The sequence below is a fragment of the Dendrobates tinctorius genome, unplaced genomic scaffold (genome assembly GCF_039654945.1).
Source record: "Dendrobates tinctorius isolate UK_male_01 unplaced genomic scaffold, ASM3965494v1 ptg000109l, whole genome shotgun sequence".
NCBI classification, from domain to species: domain Eukaryota; kingdom Metazoa; phylum Chordata; class Amphibia; order Anura; family Dendrobatidae; genus Dendrobates; species Dendrobates tinctorius.
The window spans coordinates 2,568,249-2,588,111 of record NW_027361777.1 but is presented as its reverse complement, the minus strand read 5'-3'; the positions used below and the strand labels follow the sequence as shown (position 1 = coordinate 2,588,111).

At 44.3% G+C, this 19,863-nt stretch overlaps 1 long non-coding RNA gene across 1 annotated transcript; it reads left to right on the top strand.

Annotated features, from left to right (window-relative positions):
- Nucleotides 1-723: 723 nt before the first annotated feature.
- On the top strand, nucleotides 724-1,675 carry LOC141100815 (uncharacterized). The gene is made up of 2 exons (XR_012234793.1): nucleotides 724-852; nucleotides 1,015-1,675. It is a non-coding gene; the product is annotated as an uncharacterized lncRNA (long non-coding RNA).
- Nucleotides 1,676-19,863: the final 18,188 nt, after the last annotated feature.

Here is a 19,863-nt window from a genome sequence, read left to right as displayed (position 1 = left end):
CTGTGTTACAGATGATGTGTTTGGGCGACAGACACACCGCCGAGGTGCTCGCCGAGTACTTCCAGCGACAAACTGAGTCATGGCTGGGCAGTGTACATCTTGAGGCAGGCAAGGTAGTTAGTGATAACGGCCATAATTTTGTGGCAGCCATAGCCCTTTCAATACTCAGCCACATACCTTGCTTGGCTCACACCTTGAACCTGGTGGTGCAGTGCTTCCTCAATAATTATCCGGAGTTAACAGCCCTGCTCCAGAAGGTGCGAAGACTGTGCTCGCACATCCGCCGGTCGCCTGTACACTCCATTCGTATGCAGAAGCTGCAGTGATTGCTCCACCTTCCCAACCACCGCCTCATTATCGACATTGCAACAAGGTGGAACTCCACCCTGCACATGGTTGAGCGGCTGTGCGAGCAGAGGCAGGCCATAATGCATTTGTGGGAGGATACACGGCCAGGCACTTTGAGAGCAGACATGGAGTTGACAGGTGTGCAGTGGTCGAAGCTAAAAGACCTCTGTAAAGTCCTTCAGTGTTTTGAGGAATGCACACGGCTGGTAAGCGCAGACGACGCCATCCTAAGCATGAGCATCCCACTTATGCATCTGCTCATGCAAACTTTGACGCACCTTAACCCTCCGTCAGGTGCAATAGATCTGACAGGCACACAGTAATTAGTTTCACTTCTCTCTCCTTGCCCACTTATCAGAAAACCCCACCCCTCCTAGTTATCTCCTGACTCTACAGGCTCTGTGAAACCTGATATCACAGTGACTCAGCAGACCTTCTAGTGAGCAGATATCAACACTTTGGCTTCTCAGGCACATTGCGCCTGATTTCAACACAAATTGAAAGGTTAGTATTTTCTTTTTTTATTCATCACGATTGTGTATTTAGCTTGTTTTATGAAGGATTAATGCTAAGTTAGTGTACATAAGTACTGTTTTCTTAGACAAAAGGAGGGTGGCTTCTAAGGCACATTGCGCCCTAACACATACTCTTTCTCTCTTGCTTCAGATTTTCTGCTGCAATGGCCAGAAAACAGTATGATTCATCTAAACCCCTTCATTTAGAAGAAATGAAGATTTTTTTTGTTAGAAGATGATGAGGAAGAACCAGCAGTAACTGAGGATTTAGAGGAATCTAGTGACATTTCATCTGAAGATGAGGTAGCAGAATGTAACACTGATTCTGGAACAGAGCAGGATGGTGATGACACTGATACAGAGGAAACAGACACAGATCTAGCTTATTATTTGGGCAAAGATAAAAATACAAAGGACGTCCCAAGGACGTTCCAGAACAAACACCGACTCTACCACCTTCTAAAAGACGCAGTTGTACTACCTGCTCATTTGTATCTGGTTTCAGAAGGCTTTCTAAATATGACTGCAAAATATGTAAAGAATCAATCTGCCTTTCCCATGCAACTTTCGTCTGCCAGCCTTGCTTTTCTAAGTGTACCTGTGCTGCTTCTGCTGCAATTGAAACCACTGAAGATGAGTAGAAAATAATTAAGTAACATCTAAGTGCAATATCCTTTAAGTTTTTTTCCATAATTTTATATTTAAGCAATAGTTAAGTAAAGATAACTGGAGCCTATTTGGCGGTACTACCGAAAAGTGGTACTTTTAGTTTTAATAAGTTTATGGTTAATAAATGTTTTTTTTGCATCTGATTTGGTGTAATCTCTTTTAATACATTCCTATGAAGGTCACTGACTACTTCTATAGTCCTGAAATTGAAATATGTAGCTACTATAGGTGGTTTTCTGACCTGTGCTTGTCAGGCACATTGCGCATGAACTGAGGAGAATCTATATTGCGCCTGACGGAGGGTTAAGGAGCAGGCGTCTGCAGCCAATGTTGACGAGGAGGGAATCCTTGATGACATTCAGCCATTGTCTGCTCAGGGACCTCTCCTGGACGAGGTGGAGGAAGAAGAGGAGGAGGAGGATGATGATGGGGATGATTACTTAGGGGAGGAGGATGCATCTCGTGGGGCAAGTGAAAATGTTGGCGTGGTAAGGTCTGGTACAGGGTTTGTGCGTGACTGGAGGGATGTGGATTTGCCAGAAAGTGCTACTCCAACCAGCACTCGCAGTGCATCATTGACACCGGGAACATTGGCCCACATGTCAGATTATGCCTTGCAGATCCTAAAAAGGGACCCCCGCATTGCCAAAATGATGAACGATGACGACTACTGGTTGGCCAGCATCCTGGATCCACGCTATAAAGGCAAATTACAAAACATCATGCCACAGGAGAACCTTGACCTAATATTGGCTAATAAACAAGCAACTCTGGTAAATCGGTTGCTTGAGGCATTCCCAGCACACAGCAGCGGTGATGTTTCTCACACGAGCCGTACGGGCCGGGGGCAGCTTGGCAGAGGTGTTCGTGGTGCACACAGCAGAAGTGGCGTTGGAGACAGGGGTTTCATGACAATGTTGTGGACTGATTTTTCAAGTACCACTCACACAACTGGTAATACTGCATCGATGGAAAGTGACAGGAGACAGCAGTTGTCAACTATGGTTACAAACTACTTTTCCTCCCATATCGATGTTCTCCCACACAGGTCATTCCCCTTTGACTATTGGGCCGCTAAACTGGACACCTGGCCTGAATTGGCACAATATGCCTTACAGGAGCTCGCTTGCCCAGCTGCAAGTGTGCTATCGGAAAGAGTCTTCAGTGCAGCTGGATCAATCCTGACAGAAAAAAGGACCCGCCTGTCAACCCAAAATGTGGATGATCTAACCTTCATTAAAATGAACCATGCATGGGTTTCGAAGGATTTTGTCCCACCTTCCCTTGATGACACATAGGTTGCCAGAAAAATGGCTTGCTTTGGTTATCCTCCTATTCCGCGAACTTGATCTATTTCGCCTTTTGCAGCAGCTGAATGTCCCACATCAACATATGCCACTTTGTAAACCTCCCTAACTGGGCTGCCCCCCCCCAATGGCCGGGGTCACCACCTAGCACCTGAAACCGTGCAAGTGCCGTTGCCCTGGACAGGTGGGTGGGCCGACTCTTGGGCGCGGGCACTGGCACAGGGTCCCTCATAGTGCAATCAAGTGTCTCTGACGGTGGTGGTGCACACCCGCCGTCAGACACACCGCCATACTATGAGGGGCCCAGGGCCAGTACCGACGCCCACGAGTGTGCCCCCCTTGCTTGGGCAGGGCCCCAGCAATTGCAATGTTTACCTCTCCCTGCTCCTCCGCTGTGTAGTCTGGTCTGTCAAATCCTTCACTGGGACTGCCACTACAAATTGATTGAACTGAAAGATGATGGTTAAGATGTAGCTATGCCCTGTCCTGCTGTCCGGGCTCTAGCTCCAGAGAGCCTGCCTCCTGATGTATAGACATATATTTTGAATGTGTACGCTATCCATACATGTTATCTGGGGATACGGTACCCTTTCTCACCTTTGTGCAATCACGTGTAATCCATACTGGGCGTGAGAACGGCTGGCGAGCTGTTAAGCAAGCTACAGCACCTGTGGTTTGCACACATAAGTTTTTAATTTTTTCAGGAATGACGGTTAGGCCTAATTCCGGAACTGCGGTTGACCTGCACTTACTGGGAAATCATCGTTCGCGGGTAATAATTGTAATCAGTGATCCCCATCACTAACGTTGTTCAGCGGGTTATCTGCACCTGTAAGCGACAAACGCTGGCCTTTTCAGTGTAGCGCCCATGCAGCCACGGACATGTAAGGGCATGACACACCAGTTATTGGCCAATCTCATGTGCCAGAGCCTCACGTGTCCCTCTAGTAAGCCGGACTCGGACCGCGGGGCATGACGGAGTCTCGTTCGTTAACGGAATTAAGCTTGCAATGTGTGCATCTGTTCTGTAGCTGGCATGGTTGAGGTTTCCCAGGTGGAGTCGAATTTAACCGTAGGCTCCACTCCTGCTGGTGCCCTTCTGGACATTCCTTTAAGGTTCAGCTTTGCAACCATACTGCCCACGTAAAACAAACACTTTGCCTTCATGAACGCTGTTTGGAGGGTCATGACTCGTGGGAATAACGCCGCCCAATCAGTTAACCTACTAGAGAGATCCTTCGTTGCTCCCAAGCATGACATCACACTCCCTAGGAGGAAGGTAATGCCACTGTGGCGACCGTACTCCTGGGGGCGACACAAGTGCACTGATGCCCAGCCACTGCTCGATGAATCTGCTGGTACATTGACCCAGACCACTACATTCCCCTCGCACGCTACACGGCCTGAATCTGACCCTGATGAAACTCAGGTTACCCTTCCCATATACAGTTCCATCTTACACGGTGACAAAGAGGAAGCTGCAGATGAAAGTGCAGGTTCGGCCCACCCGCCATCAGACACACTACCGTACTATCAGGGGCCCTGTGCCAGTGCCGTCGCCAACGAGTGGGCCCCCCCTGCTTGCTCAGGATCACAGCACTTGCAAGGTTGAAATACTGTGCAGTGAGATGGAAGATGGGGACGACGAGGAGTCCAGACTAGTACAGGGATTCCCTAGCGAGGAGACTTATTTGATTGTTTTCAATGTTGGGACAACAATTTTTGGGGAGCACTATACTCTGGAGAATAATAGATGGGGCCCACCATACACTGGAACATTCCAAAGGTGGACATCAGACACTGGAGCAGCATTTACAGGGCCCATTATACACTAGAGCATTAGAAATGGGGCCCATTATGTTTGGAGCATTATTTGGGCCCATAAGACAGTGGAGCTTCATCCATGGGGACCAACATATACTGTAGCATTATGTGGAGCTCATCATATACTGTTTCAAACATTATATGGGACCAATGATTCTGTATGGAGAAATAGATGGGCCTCGTCATGAGATGTAAAAAGTGAAGTATTTTTCATTGTACTATACCGCTATTTCTCTGCCGTATCGGAGCATGATGAGTTTTGGTATGTGTTAAAGGGGCGCTCTTTCGCCCAGGGCACATGAAAACCTGGAGCCAGCCCCCCCCCCCACAACTTTAGCCAAATAACCCCCATTTTTCAGAGCGTAACTTGTATTATGAAGTTAATTAAGGTTGACAAGCTTAAGTAAGAAGAATTGATGCTTTTGGCATTCAAATGGGCACTGTAGGTGTGTTTCCTGTCCTCCTCTCACTGCCGACTTTTTCCCCATTGACTTACATTGGGTTTCGTGTTTCGGGACGACCCCGACTTTTCCCTATAATCGGACGATCTTGCTCGACCCGACTTTTGGAAAAGTCGGGTTTCACGAAACGAAACTCGACCCTAAAAAACAAAAGTCGCTCAACTCTATCAACGACCAAAGGGGCGGCAAATTTTTCGACCGCCCCGGGCGCCACAAACAGTTTCTATGCCACTGAGCTGCAGGAATGTATAATGTGTATAAAGTGCACAGTAATGAATGTTCTAAATATTCACTGTCATTACCAAGAATTATCCGTGTTATATGGCCGGAACAAGATGCAGTGCCACCGACAGCGCGCAGGCAGGTAAATAGGATGGTTTTTTTCTTAACAGGAATCATACATACAAAGATAGGGGATAAGGAGCCATGCATACAATGACAGGGACGGGGGAAACATGCATACCACGGTAGGGATGAGTGGTCAATGCACACCCGGCTTATACTCAAGTCAATAAGTTTACCCAGTTTTTCGTGGCAAAAGTTGGTGCCTCGGCTTATACTCGGGTCGGCTTATACTCGAGTATATACGGTAATAGGTAAAACCTGACAAGAATAAACAATAATTTGCAGTTAGCCCAATCGTGGGGATAAATAGCTGAGAAATAAATAGTGATTAGTATATCTTAATAAATATATTGCAATTCGCCCAGTACAAAGCTGTGAAAAAAAAATGGTAGTTACTATTTCCATTAAGTTTTACACTCAACCAGTTGATTAACCAAGAGTGATGGCATGTACCCGAATAGAATTCTCCTAGAGGCTGCAAATAAGAGCGGCAGGAAGTAAAGGGTTAATTGGTACATAGAACACACAATTGGGTGAAAATATTAAATGGTCATGAGCAATATGTCCCGGCATAAAGAGTGTGATTATATCCTTAGTCCATAGTTAATGCTTGGTATAAACCTGCATTCATAAAATAGTCCAATGTCTATAGCCGTGGGGAGAGCTGCCCCGGCCGATGACGGATACACCAAGTACTTTCTCCAATGAGTGGAGGGCTCGTGCCCTGTGAAATAGCGCGCTGAACAGTACAAGGTGATTTCACCATATATAGTTGTATGTGAGTGTTGCTACTCACAATACCTCCGATGGTCTGCGTAGAATCCGGTGACTGCGTTCTGGCTGGTGCAGTAAAGGTCGGACCTGGGAGATGCGGTGATATGCCGAGGTGTAGTGTGAGACCAGCGCTCCTGCGCTCCAGCTGTCGGCAGGGATCCGGTCACTCTGGTCGATAGCTGCGTCCCGGCAGATGTGCAGTAGGAGCAGGACCTGTGTGACGCGGTGGATCACGTGGTGCCGTGTAACTGCTGCTAGATGGAGGTACGGGTGGCAAAAAGGGCCGAAACCAACGCGTTTCGGAAAACTCAGCTTCTTTCTTCAGGTCCGGGACATATTGCTTCTGACCATTTAATATTTTCACCCAATTGTGTTCTATGTACATATTAACCCTTTACTTCTAGGAGAATTCTATTCGGGTACATGCCATCTCTCCTTGGTTAATCAACTGTTTGAGTGTAATACTTACTATTTCCATTAACTACCATTTTTTTCACAGCTTTGTACTGAGCGAGTTGCAATATATTCATTAAGATATACTAATCACTATTTATTTCTTAGCTATTTATCCCCACAATTGGGCTAACTGCAGTTTATTGTTTATTCTTGTCAGGTTTTACCTATTAAACATTCTTCTATTTGTCTCATTAATAAGTGACTAGCTTTTCTCCCACATCTAGGTTTTTTCAGCGCGAGTCTATCACAAATATTTATAATCCTTTCGATTTCCTTGTGGTTGGTATCTAGAGTCGCAGCAGTTACAAAACCTTTTACAAAGGCGTCACTTTATCTCTATCCTTCATTTTTTGTTTTTAACAATTTTTCCCTGGATCTGTAGCTGGATATTTCCTGCTTTTGAATTGCCTCCTATATACAGTATGAGCCTGCACATTGCTTCCTATATACAGTATGAGTCTGCACATAGTCTCCTATATACAGTATGAGCCTGCACATTGCTTCCTATATACAGTATGAGGCCGCATATAGCCTCCTATATACAGTATGAGCCGGCACAGCGCTTCCTATATACAGTATGAGTCTGCACATAGTCTCCTATATACAGTATGAGCCTGCACATCGCTTCCTATATACAGTATGAGGCCGCATATAGCCTCCTATATACAGTATGAGCCTGTACTTCGCTTCCTATATACAGTATGAGGCCGCATATAGCCTCCTATATACAGTATGAGCACCCACATATAGCCTCCTGAATTCAGTGTTTACCTCCTATATACAGTATGAGCCTGCACATTGCTTCCTATATACAGTATGAGCCTGCACATAGCCTCCTATATACAGTAGCAAAAAACAAATGATTGAATGAGAGTAATGGTTTTGGGTCCTTTCTGTAAAAATCGTATGGGTATCTTTTTAGTCTTGGTTTTAGTTTTCTGTTTTTAATTATTTTTTCCTGTGCTTATACTCCAGTTCTCTATCTTCGTATCGCAATATATAAGATCTGGCATGGAATTCATTGTTGAGGGCATTTCAAGATTTTATGAAGAAACACTCCTCTCACAAGAAATCTACGGCTCTTTTCGTACCCATTGGGTCTTCAATATTTCATATTATTTGTTCACATTTTTATTCATTTTTTCTTTTTTTATTTCTTTATTTCATTTACATTTTTATTTGTTTTATTTTTATATATTTTTTTTTCACTCATTTTTTATTTTTTTCACAATTTTCTTTGTGTATTTTTGCTATGTATTATGCATTATACATAATTGTGTGTATAATTACTTTATGATATATGACATTTGATGTATGTATTGAATGCCATGTGTTATTTTTATGTACATTTGTTTTTTAACAGAGACATGATATATAGTTGTTATAGTTATATGATGCACATACACTTTCATATAGCCTGCATACACATTATGCTAATTGTTAAAAAAAATTTTTATTGCTTGCATAGTGTGCTTATAATTGACACATGTGTGTGTGCCTTTGCACTCTATGTCAGGCATATTCACTTTAATGGTTCATACACACCGCTATAATTATTTCAGCATCATTATGTTTTATCCCCTCACTTTCAACACTTGCTATCACTTTAAGTAGTGATTATTATTCTTCATAATTATTTTATTTTCTTGTCCTCACTTGAGCGCATGCCCAGTTCTGTCCTCCCTAGGAGCCGTCTGACGTGCTCAGTCTGGTATGTGGCGGTCTCTGGCTGTTTTGCAGCTTGAGCCGCTTTCATGCTGATGAGCGCTGATCATAGACTCCCTGTTCATAGTGGGGACTCAACAGCGCATGCGCCGATAATGCTGTGGACGTTTAGAACTGGATACTATTGACGTCATTGTGGACACTACAGCTCAGGTCCTGAATTTTACAAGCTTTATTAGGGAAAGCGGTTTATTGGTTGACCGCACTATATAAACTAGATCCGGGGCACTTGTAAACCACGCCTCCTGAGGAAGCTGCGGCGTAACGCGCGTAGGGGCGGCAGGTTTTACAGCGACATACACTACACATGTAAGTTGTTACTTTCTAATGCAGTCCTTGTATCTTACTCTGGAATTTGTATAGACAGTTTTTACTCTGTGTACACTTAACGCCTACCAGGCTTATTTGATACAAGGCACTTGTGCACTTTATATTCAGCAGTTTACTCTGGGCACTTATTGTATGCAAAACCTTATCTGGGCATACATATTATGTAAATGGGGAGTTTGCTGTTTACTATGCATTCTATTTGTGAAAGGAAAGCAAAGAAACTACATGTTTTATACAGATAAAAACTTTATTAACTGTCAAGGTGCTGGTTTAATTATATTGTGTTTATGTCTGCTGTAACTTGCATTTAGCATTTATGCTCTGTTAATTATTCTAAATAAATTATTTAGCTTGAAAAACTCCAATTTTGATCTCTTGTGATGCTTAATAGCTCATTTATGAGATTTTTTTTGCTATTATATTTCCAGTGAGTTGAGCCTTTGAAGAATTTTTTCCAGTATTTGGGATATATTTGTACTTTAATCTATGTACAGTATGAGCCTGTACATCGATTCCTATATACAGTATGAGGCTGCATATAGCCTCCTATATACAGTATGAGCCCACATAGCCTCCTGTATACAGTATGAGCCTGCATATTGCTTCTATATACAATATGAGCCCACATAGCCTCCTATATACAGAATGAGCCTGTACATCGATTCCTATATACAGTATGAGGCCGCATATAGCCATCTATATACAGTATGAGCCTGCATATTGCTTCTATATACAATATGAGCCCACATAGCCTCTTATATACAGTATGAGCCTGCACATCGCTTCCTATATACAGTATGAGGCCACATATAGCCTCCTATGTACGGTATGAGCCTGCACATCGCTTCCTATATACAGTATGAGGCTGCATATAGTCTCCTATATACAGTATGAGCACCCACATATAGCCTCCTGAATACAGTTTTTGCCTCCTATATACAGTATGAGCCTGCACATTGCTTCCTATATACAGTATGAGCCTGCACATAGCCTCCTATATACAGTATGAGCCTGTACATCACTTCCTATATACAGTATGAGGCCGCATATAGCTTCCTATATACAGTATGAGCACCCACATATAGCCTCCTATGTACAGTATGAGCCTGCGCATTGCTTCCTATAAACAGTATGAGCATCCACATAGCCTCCTATGTACAGTATGAGCCTGCACATCGCTTCCTATAAACAGTATGAGTCTGCACATTGCTTCCTATAAACAGTATGAGCCTGCAAATCGCTTTCTATATACAGTATGAGCCCACATACAGCCTCCTGAATACAGTATTTGCCTCCTATATACAGTGTGAGTCCCCATATAGCCTTCTATATACAGTATGAGCCTGCACATCGCTTCCTATATACAGTATGAGGCCACATATAGCCTCCTATATACAGTATGAGCACCCACATATAGCCTCCTGTATACAATATGATGCTGCATATAGCCTCCTATATACAGTATGAGGCCGCATATAGCCTCCTATATACAGTATCAGCCTGTACTTTGCTTCCTATATACAGTATGAGGCCGCATATAGCCTCCTATATACAGTATGAGCACCCACATATAGCCACCTGAATGCAGTGTTTACCTCCTATATACAGTATGAGCCTGCACATTGCTTCCTATATACAGTATGAGGCTGCATATAGCCTCCTATATACAGTATGAGCCCACATAGCCTCCTGTATACAGTATGAGGCCGCATATAGCCTTCTATATACAGTATGAGCCTGCACATTGCTTCCTATATACAATATGAGCCCACATAGCCTCCTATATACAGTATGAGCCTGCACATCGCTTCCTATATACAGTATGAGGCCACATATAGCCTCCTATGTACGGTATGAGCCTGCACATCGCTTCCTATATACAGTATGAGGCTGCATATAGCCTCCTATATACAGTATGAGCACCCACATATAGCCTCCTGAAAACAGTTTTTGCCTCCTATATACAGTATGAGCCTGCACATTGCTTCCTATATACAGAATGAGCCTGCACATAGAATCATAGAATCATAGAATCGTAGAATCGTAGAGTTGGAAGGGACCTCCTGGGCCATCTGGTCCAACCCCCTGCTCAAAGCAGGATTCGCTAAATAATCCCAGTCAGATGTCTGTCCAGCCTCTGTTTGAAGACTTCCATTGAAGGAGAACTCACCACTTCTCGTGGCAGCCTGTTCCACTCATTGATCACTCTAACTGTCAAAAAGTTTTTTCTAATATCTAATCTGTGTCTCCTCCCATTCAGTTTCATCCCATTGCTTCTAGTCTTTCCTTGTGCAAATGAGAATAAAGTTGATCCTTCTACAATGTCACAGCCCTTTAGATATTTGAAGACAGCTAATAAGTCTCCTCTCAGTCTTCTCTTTTGCAAACTAAACATTCCCAAATCCTGCAACCTTTCCTCATAAGACAGGGTTTGCAGACCGGTCACCATTCTGGTCGCTCTTTTCTGAACTTGCTCCAGTTTGTTGATGTCTTTTTTAAAATGTGGTGCCCAAAACTGGACACAATATTCCAGATGAGGTCTGACCAAAGAGGAGTAGAGGGAAATAATGACTTCACGTGATCTAGACTGTATGCTTCTGTTAATACATCCTAGAATTGCATTTGCCTTTTTTGCTGCTGCATCACACTGTTGACTCATATTCAGTCTGTGATCTATTAGTATACCCAAGTCTTTTTCACATGTGCTGTCACTTAGCCCTATTCCTCCCATTCTATATATGCTTTTTTCATTTTTATTGCCCAGATGTAGTACTTTGCATTTATCCCTGTTAAAAACCATTCTGTTAGTTGCTGCCCACTTCTCCAGTTTATTTAAATCTTTTTGAATCCTCTCTCTCTCTTCTCTAGTATTAGCTATCCCTCCTAGCTTCGTGTCATCAGCAAATTTAATCAGTTTACCCTCAATTCCTTCATCTAAATCGTTGATAAAGATGTTGAACAATACAGGGCCCAGGACAGAGCCCTGTGGTACCCCACTTGAGACATTCTTCCAACTGGATGTGCAGCCATTTACGACCACTCTTTGGGTCCGATCACTAAGCCAGTTATGAATCCACCTAACAGTTGCCTTGTCCATTCCATACTTAGTCATTTTTTCAATAAGGATTGTATGAGAGACTTTGTCAAATGCTTTGCTGAAGTCAAGATATACTATATCTACAGCATTTCCTTGATCCACCCAATCAGTAATACCGTCATAGAAGGAAATTAAATTAGCCTGACATGACTTATTAGTTACAAACCCATGCTGACTCTGCTTAATCACTTCATTCTTATCCAGGTATTGACATACATGTGGTTTAATAATTTGTTCAAAGATCTTTCCTGGTATAGAAGTCAGACTCACCGGCCTATAGTTGCCTGGGTCCACCTTCTTCCCCTTTTTGAAGATAGGAACAACATTTGCTCTTCTCCAGTCTTCTGGCACTTCTCCTGTTCTCCAAGAATTTTCAAAGATTATGGAGAGGGGTTCAAAAATTTCTTCTGCTATCTCCTTCAGTACTCTGGGGTTTACTCTGGACCTGGAGACTTGAATTCATTTAGGTTAGCTAAGTGTTTCCTCACTATCTTTCTGTTTATAGATATCCTGGATTCTTCTATTCCCTTAATAGGACAGTGAATAACAGTTGATGTTACATTTCCTTTCTGAGAGAAAACAGATGCAAAATAGGAATTTAAAAGTTCGGCCTTCTCAACATCCTGTCTTACCATTTCATCATTTTCATCCTGTAAAAATCCTATAGCATCTTTGACTTTTCTTTTACTTTTGACATATCCCCAAAATCCTTTATTATTGCTTTTGACATCTCTTGCAAGCCTCAATTCATTTTCAGCTTTAGCTAATCTGATTTGTGCCCTGCAGGTTCTGCAGACAGCATTATATTCTTCTTTAGATATGCCTCCCTCTTTCCATTTTATAAACATTTTTTTCTTCCTTTTTAGCATGTGCTTAAGTTCTGTGTTCATCCATCCTGGTTTCCTTAAATGCTTCCTATCCTTCCATCTTTTCGGAATTGTTAACAACTGTGCTTTGAGAATTTCATTTTTCAAGATTTCCCATCCTTCCTGGACATTTTTGTCTTTAAGGATATCCAGCCATTGGATCCCTCCAATTCTCTTTCTGAATCCCTTAAAATCTGCCTTTCTGAAATCTAACCTTGACGTCTGAGTCTTCACAGGTCTTCCGCCTCTAGTTATCCAAAATTCTAAAATAGCATGGTCGCTACCTCCTAGGGTCCCAGCCACTTTTACCTCCTCAACCATTTCCTCCCTGTTTATAAGAATTAGATCCAAGGTAGCAGTTCCCCTTGTTTTCTCCCTTACCTTTTGGAAGATAAAGTTGTCAGCAAGAGACGATAAGAATTTCCTTGACCTGTTAGTTTTGCCTGAGAGAGATTCCCAACAAATGTCTGGATAGTTGAAATCTCCCATGACAACTATGTCATATTTTTTGGAGAACTTGGCCATTTGATGCATAAAGAGTTCATCCATATCTTCAGCTTGCACAGGCGGCCTGTAGTAAATGCCTACAATGGTGTCCTTTCCATTGTTCTGTCCTTGTATTCTTACCCAAACAGTTTCCACAGAACTCCCAGTCTCTGAAGCTTCAATCTCTGTGCAGATATACGTGTTTCTAACATACAATGCGACACCCCCTCCTCGTTTATCAAGTCTGTTTCTTGCAAATAAGTTGTATCCTTCTAGTCTTGTATTCCAATCATGTGTATTGTCCCACCAAGTGTCAGTGATTCCAATGACATCATATTTCTTTTCCTGTGTTAGTAGTTCCAATTCTCCTTGTTTGTTGCCCATGCTTTGTGCATTAGTATAGAAACATTTTAGTTTGTGATTGGTTCCTCTTTCTCCAATATTTTTATTAATTAGATTCTTTCGTGTTTGTTCTTCCTTTCCACTTCTAATAGCAAAGTTCTCAATAGCATTTGTCAGGTGTATGGCTTTTTCTGGTCTTTTGCTTCCCTTCCCACGTTGTTCTAGTTTAAAGCTCTCCTTACAAGTGTAGCAAGGCGACTTCCAAATATCTGCTTTCCAGTCTTCGTAAGGTGCACCCCATCTCTAGCAAGTAGTCCATCGTATAAGTAGTTCACTCCGTGATCCAGAAATCCAAATCGTTGCTGACGGCACCATCGACGTAGCCAGTTGTTCACCTGCAGAATCTTATTCCACCGCCTTGTTCCATGGCCATCCACTGGGAGGATGGAAGAGAAGACCACCTGCGCTCCCAGTTCTTTCACTTTCTTGGCTAAGTCTTCAAAGTCTCTGCAGATGGTTTCCAGGTCGTTAAATGCGGTGTCATTTGTCCCCACATGTAGTAGCAGGAATGGGTAGTCATCTGTAGGTCTGAAGAGTCCTGATATCCTGTCAGACACATCTTTAATTTTTGCACCTGGAAGACAGCACATTTCTCTTGAAGTTAGCCTCCTATATACAGTATGAGCCTGTACATCACTTCCTATATACAGTATGAGGCCGCATATAGCCTCCTATATACAGTATGAGCCTGTACTTCGCTTCCTATATACAGTATGAGGCCGCATATAGCCTCCTATATACAGTATGAGCATCCACATATAGCCTCCTATGTACAGTATGAGCCTGCGCATTGCTTCCTATAAACAGTATGAGCATCCACACAGCCTCCTATGTACAGTATGAGCCTGCACATCGCTTCCTATAAACAGTATGAGCCTGCAAATCGCTTCCTATATACAGTATGAGCCCACATATAGCCTCCTGAATACAGTGTTTGCCTCCTATATACAGTGTGAGTCCCCATATAGCCTCCTATATACAGTATGAGCCCCTATATAGCATCCCATATCTAACTGCATTTACCTTGGTATCATTAATTTTCTATGAGACTGCTCTGTTCTCATATTGTGCATTTATGCATTTAGTAGGGCTTAATGGAATGATTGCGCTTGTTACACATCAACTCTAGATGCGCTCACTTATTAGACTTTGGTTGGGGCAACTTTAAAATATAATAATGATAATGGTCCTGTCTAGTGACAAGTTTATTTTACAGGCTTCTGGAGAAAGGCACAATACCAGTCATTCAAGGGTTAATTCTTTGGAACACTGAGAGGGACTTTCTAGCCAATGAAACCACAGTATAAAACACCTGTGATAACTATGGCAACTGCTCTGATGTCATAAACACATGCATCTATGATGCAGGAGAAGATTCCAGAACCACAAGTCATTCAGCCGTAGACGGAGCCATACTTGATGTGTCTGGAGACCTGGAGCTTCATCACTCCACAATGGGAGGAAGGGGACACCGCCTAGCCAGCCAGATCAGCCATACCGCCTAGCCAGCCAGATCAATGGGGTGATAGATGTTGCAGCCAGATCTCCCTCACGTCCGGTACTCGCCGCCTTCACTTTATGTGTACGGCCTGGAGAGGTCGCATTAGGCTTCTCCAAAACAAATATGACACAATGTACAAATTCAGGTACAATTTGCTGTTACATGTTGGCACTAACCTTCTAAGCCCAAGGGAAGGGCAGTCCTGCAGTCATGGTTCCCTAGAGGTTTCCACCACAGGGGGTTTTTCCTCTCCTGAGTGCTGAAGGACGATTCTTCGTGAGTCGGGGGTTCTGCCATTTTCAGTGTCTCTTTCATAGTAATTGGCTGATTCTAAATTTCAGACACTGAAAGAAATAATAATGATGAGATTTGGAATAAAATTCGGTCAATTTAACATCCAATAAAAGTGTTGTGTGTGTTTCTTTCACAATCTTCGGTTGGTGAGATTTTGTTGGGGGATCAGGATCCAGCATCTATGATCAAGCCATGAAGCCAGATATGAAGTCAGAGCAATTTAACCCTGCGCTGGAAGACAGGACGGAGCAGAGATGACAAAGTGTGACTGCACAATTAGCACAAGTTCACTCTCTTCCTCCCATTCAGATACACGAGGGGATTCAGGGCCGAGTTGGGACTAAAAAGCAGCCCTGGCACACAAAATTCACCAGCCCACATACAATAAGTGTCCTCAACCCAAATCGTAGAACACTGATAGGTCATGTAGGATTTTGCTTTATCCGTTACCAGGGCCGAAACAAAGTATTTTGGGTGCCCAAGGCAGATGAAGCCGAAGGCGCCCATTTTGCATTTCTACTCAGACGGTGTTAGGCCCAGTATGGATTGCACGTGATTGCACAAAGGTTAGAAAGGGTACCGTATCCCCAGATAACATGTATGGATAGCGTACACATTCAAAATATAGGTCTATACATCAGGAGGCAGGCTCAGACGGTGTCAGGCACAGTATGGATTTGACGGCCCAGATTACACAGCGGAGGAGCAGGGAGAGGTAAAGATTGCAAATGCTGGGGCCCTGCCCAAGCAAGGGGGGCCCACTCGTGGGTGTCGGTACTGGCACTGGGCCCCTCATAGTACAGCGGTGTGTCTGACGGCGGGTGTGCACCACCACCGTCAGAGACACTTGATTGCACTATGAGGGACCCTGTGCCAGTGCCCGCACCCAAGAGTCGGCCTACCCACCTGTCCAGGGCAACGGCACTCGCACGGTGTCGTGCGCTAGGTGGTGACCCCGGCCATGGGGGGGGAGGCAGCACAGTTAGGGAGTTTTAGAAAGTGGCATATGTTGATGTTGGACATTCAGCTGATGCAAAAGGCGAAATAGGTGAAGTCCCAGGAAGAGGTGGACCAAAGCAAGCCATTTTTCTGTCACCCTATGTGTCATCAGGGAAAGGTGGGACAAAATCCTTGGAAACCCATGCATGGTTCATTTTAATGAAGGTTAGATCATCCACATTTTGGGTTGACAGACGGTCCTTTTTTCTGTCAGGATTGATCCAGCTGCACTGAAGACTCTTTCCGATAGCACACTTGCAGCTGGGAAAGCGAGCTCCTGTAAGGCATATTGGGCCAATTCAGGCCAGGTGTCCAGTTTAGCGGCCCAATAGTCAAAGGGGAATGACCTGTGTGGGAGAACATCGATATGGGAGGAAAAGTAGTTTGTAACCATAGTTGACAACTGCTGTCTCCTGTCACTTTCCATCGATGCAGTATTACCAGTTGTGTGAGCGGTATTTGAAAAATCAGTCCACAACATTGTCATGAAACCCCTGTCTCCAACGCCACTTCTGCTGTGTGCACCACGAACACCTCTGCCAAGCTGCCCCCGGCCCGTACGGCTCGTGTGAGAACCATCACCACTGCTGTGTGCTGGGAATGCCTCAAGCAACCGATTTACAAGAGTTGCTTGTTTATTAGCCAATATTAGGTCAAGGTTCTCCTGTGGCATGATGTTTTGTAATTTACCTTTATAGCGTGGATCCAGGATGCTGGCCAACCAGTAGTCGTCATCGTTCATCATTTTGGCAATGCGGGGGTCCCTTTTTAGGATCCGCAAGGCATAATCTGACATGTGGGCCAATGTTCCCGGTGTCAATGATGCACTGCGAGTGCTGGTTGGAGGAGCACTTTCTGGCAAATCCACATCCCTCCAGTCATGCACAAACCCTGTACCAGACCTTGCCACGCCAACATTTTCACTTGCCCCACGATATGCATCCTCTCCCCTAAGTAATCATCCCCATCATCATCCTCCTCCTCCTCTTCTTCCTCCACCTCGTCCAGGAGAGGTCCCTGAGCAGACAATGGCTGAATGTCATCAAGGATTCCCTCCTCCTCTTCCTCCTCATCAACATTGGCTGCAGACGCCTGCTCCTTAAGGTGCGTCAAAGTTTGCATGAGCAGACGCATAAGTGGGATGCTCATGCTTAGGATGGCGTCTTCTGCGCTTACCAGCCGTGTGCATTCCTCAAAACACTGAAGGACTTTACAGAGGTCTTTCAGCTTCGACCACTGCACACCTGTCAACTCCATGTCTGCTCTCAAAGTGCCTGGCTGTGTATCCTCCCACAAATGCATTATGGCCTGCCTCTGCTCGCACAGCCGCTCCACCATGTGCAGGGTGGAGTTCTACCTTGTTGCAATGTCGATAATGAGGCGGTGGTTGGGAAGGTGGAGCAATCGCTGCAGCTTCTGCATACGAACGGAGTGTACAGGCGACCGGCGCATGTGCGCGCACAGTCTTCGCACCTTCTGGAGCAGGGCTGTTAACTCCGGATAATTTTTGAGGAAGCACTGCACCACCAGGTTCAAGGTGTGAGCCAAGCAAGGTATGTGGCTGAGTTTTGAAAGGGCTATGGCTGCCACAAAATTACGGCCGTTATCACTAACTACCTTGCCTGCCTCAAGATGTACACTGCCCAGCCATGACTCAGTTTGTCGCTTCAAGTACTCGGCCAGTACCTCGGCGGTGTGTCTGTCGCCCAAACACATCATCTGCAACACAGCCTGCTGACGCTTTCCACTAGCTGCTCGATAGGGGGACACATCGTGTGCAACAGTGGCAGCTGCAGATGGAGTGCTCGTACGACTGCGCTCTGTGGACGAGCTTTCGCTTCTGGAGGAGGAGGAGGAGGAGGAGGAGGGTCGAACGCCTACAGCCAACTGTTTCCTATACGGTGGGCTAGGCAGCACTGTCCCACCACCGCTGTCCCCTGTGGACCCTGCATCCACCACATTAACCCAGTGCGCAGTGATGGACACGTAACGGCCCTGGCCATGCCGACTGGACCATGCATCAGTTGTGAGGTGCACCTTTCCGTTCACTGACTGCTTGAGTGCATGGACAATGCGGTCTTTCACATGATGGTGGAGGGCTGGGATGGCTTTGCGAGAGAAGAAGTGGCGACTGGGTAGGTCATAGCGTGGTACTGCATAGGCCATGAGTTCGCGGAAAGCTACGCTTTCCACCAACCGAAAGGGCATCATCTCAAACGAGATTAGTTTGGCAATGTGGGCGTTCAAACCCAGTGTACGCGGATTTGCCTCCTATATACAGTGTGAGTCCCCATATAGCCTTCTATATACAGTATGAGCCTGCACATCGCTTCCTATATACAGTATGAGGCCACATATAGCCTCCTATACAGTATATAGTATGAGCACCCACATATAACCTCCTGTATACAATATGATGCTGCATATAGCCTCCTATATACAGTATGAGCCTGTACTTCGCTTCCTATATACAGTATGAGGCCACATATAGCCTCCTATATACAGTATGAGCACCCACATATAGCATCCTGAATGCAGTGTTTACCTGCTATATACAGTATGAGCCTGCACGCTTCCTATATACAGTATGAGCCTGCACATAGCCTGTACATCGCTTCCTATATACAGTATGAGGCTGCATATAGCCTCCTATATACAGTATGAGCCCACATAGCCTCCTGTATACAGTATGAGGCCGCATATAGCCTTCTATATACAGTATGAGGCCGCATATAGCCTCCTACATACAGTATGAGCCTGCACATTGCTTCCTATATACAATATGAGCCCACATAGCCTGCTATATACAGTATGAGCCTCCACATCGCTTCCTATATACAGTATGAGGCCACATATAGCCTCCTATGTACGGTATGAGCCTGCACATCGCTTCCTATATACAGTATGAGGCCGCATATAGCCTCCTATATACAGTATGAGCACCCACATATAGCCTCCTGAATACAGTTTTTGCCTCCTATATACAGTATGAGCCTGCACATTGCTTCCTATATACAGTATGAGTCTGCACATAGTCTCCTATATACAGTATGAGCCTGCACATCGCTTCCTATATACAGTATGAGGCCGCATATAGCCTCCTATATACAGTATGAGCCTGCACATCGCTTCCCATATACAGTATGAGGCCACATACAGTGGGGCAAAAAAGTATTTAGTCAGTCAGCAATAGTGCAAGTTCCACCATTTAAAAAGATGAGAGGCGTCTGTAATTTACATCATAGGTAGACCTCAACTATGGGAGACAAACTGAGAAAAAAAAATCCAGAAAATCACATTGTCTGTTTTTGTTTCATTTTATTTGCATATTATGGTGGAAAATAAGTATTTGGTCAGAAACAAAATTTCATCTCAATACTTTGTGATATATCCTTTGTTGGCAATGACAGAGGTCAAACGTTTTCTGTAAGTCTTCACAAGGTTGCCACACACTGTTGTTGGTA